The sequence below is a fragment of the Triticum aestivum genome, chromosome 2D (genome assembly GCF_018294505.1).
Source record: "Triticum aestivum cultivar Chinese Spring chromosome 2D, IWGSC CS RefSeq v2.1, whole genome shotgun sequence".
Classification (NCBI taxonomy): domain Eukaryota; kingdom Viridiplantae; phylum Streptophyta; class Magnoliopsida; order Poales; family Poaceae; genus Triticum; species Triticum aestivum.
In genome coordinates, this window is record NC_057799.1 from 576107926 (window position 1) to 576110008 (window position 2083).

Here is a 2083-nt window from a genome sequence, read left to right on the forward strand (position 1 = left end):
GAGCCTCACTCCGACGCTCGATGAGTCGTAAGATTTAGGAGTCATGTCACCCACTTCACTGTGACATATCCACCACCACTTTTATTACGAGTCAGTAGTTATGCCACCATACTCCTTGTGTCATATCCGTCCTTATGTATTATATCGGCGTGCTTGTAATAAATTGTTGAGCAACCTCAGCTCAACCTTGTATAATATTAAGTACTTCTGGATTTCCTGTATCAAGGATTTGTCCACCAGTAAGAAGGATTCTTCTATACTAGTCCGATAAAAGGGGTGGTTTCTCAATGAATGTTTTATTGGAAAACCGGTCCTGACACCTAGCTTCGGAGCCGCGTGCATGAGGTCGAGAGCCAGCTTCAGGCCAAGGAGCTGGAGCGCCGCCAGGCGGCCGCAGAGCGCAACCGGCTCGAGAAGGAATTGGCGGACCAGGCGACCTGGCATGCAGACCAGGTCTGACAGCTGAAGGACGGGGAGGAACTCGTCAAGGCCGAGTTCGAGACTCAGCGCTCAGGCTGGGCCGAGAGGGAGAAGTGCCTGTTGGAAGGCTATTAGGTGATCGAGGGCATGCTTGAAGGTAACTTTTTCTTTCATGCTTGGAGTTGCCGGCTGTTGCTGGAAGCCGGCCTCTTATTCCTTTGTTTTATTTTTATGCAGAGTGCCTCCCAGACCACGCCGGCACCATCAACCAAGCGATTGAGGCACGACGTGAGGAACGGAGGCAAGTGGGCGAGGAGATCGCGCCAGACCGGCCTCACTCGTTCGGCGAGCAGTTCCGGGCCGTCCAACTACGCCTTGTGCCAGTCCACCGGCTGCTCCGCTGATTTCAGTCCGCCGGGTCCCAGGTCTTGGAAGGGCTCTGGCCGGGTCTAAAGGTGCCCTGGACTACCAGTCGGGCTGCCGACTAATTGGAGGTGGCCGCTGAGCGGCTCGATGCTTGGAAGGGCGCCGCGGCACAGGTAGGCGTCGGGGCGGCGCTGGAGTTCGTGAAGGCGTGGTACCTAGACGTGAGCTTGGCTCCGCTGGCCACCTTTTGCCGGCACTAGAGGCGGAGGGCGCGGCGATCGCCCTGCACGCGGCAGCACTCGCCGACTATGCCGACGTCGGCATCTTCGCCCCAGAGCGGGCGGAAGATGGCATTGAGGTGCCGCCGTCCTGGTTCGGGCTGAACCTGGACGAGGGGGGGACCCGGCGGAGGAGATTGCCTCTAGCGACGAAGGCACAGAGGAGAGCGAGGACGAGGAAAGCGATGACGTCACACCAGATGATGGAGCGACTAGCAGGACTCTGCCCTATCCGGCTTTAGCCAGCGAGCCGCATGGGAAACCACGTCAGCGGCCGCCGATGCCGACCAGGCCGAGATCCGCCAGCTAGAAGCCCCACCAGCCGGTGCCTCAGCCACCGCCGACCTATCCAAGCAGCCCGCAGTGCCTTCGGCCTAGGCGGCCTTTTATCTTTTTAAATTTCTCTGTCTTGTGCTCAAACGAACAAGTTAATCGTGCACAGTTCCACCCACTTGGGGTGTATTTCAAACTCTGATGAATGCCGGCCTTGGGCCTTTTGCAATGTAAATAAGTTTTATTTCCCACATGCTTGTGTGCTTTGCAGAGTTCTGACTCGGTTTTGCCTTTGCTCTTTTTAGCCTTTTCTTTTGTCGTGTTCCTCTGGACGTCGCCCTGCAAGCCGGACAGCCGCGCTGTGGTCTGTGGCCGGGTCAGGGACTTGGCCGTTTAGAATAGGCAAACTACTTCAGCCGCATAGAGCGTAGCTAACCGAGCGAGAAGCCGGCCGGCCGGCTGCTGGGCAGCCAGACGAGTGAGGCAAGAGGCCGGCTTGGCCTGAATCCGCGTTCTTCCATAGTCGCTTTTCATGTGGACGGCGTTTCCGGCCTTTAGCTCTTGCCAGCTGGACAGTCACGCTACGAGCTGTGGCTTGGGACGAAGAGAGTGCTTTGGTGTCGGCACAATACTTAGCCGACTTCGGGTAGTGCCAACTTAGGTCAAGGCGGCGAGCCCCCGGGCCGGCTGACCGGACCCGGACAGGCCAAAAGAATAAAAACTCATTCATAGGGGAAGGTTATCGT

The 2083-nt window shown here is 57.4% G+C and overlaps 1 pseudogene; it reads right to left on the reverse strand.

Annotated features, from left to right (window-relative positions):
* Positions 1–1042: 1042 nt before the first annotated feature.
* LOC123055954 (uncharacterized) overlaps positions 1043–2083 on the reverse strand; it is a 3217-nt pseudogene continuing 2176 nt past the window's right edge.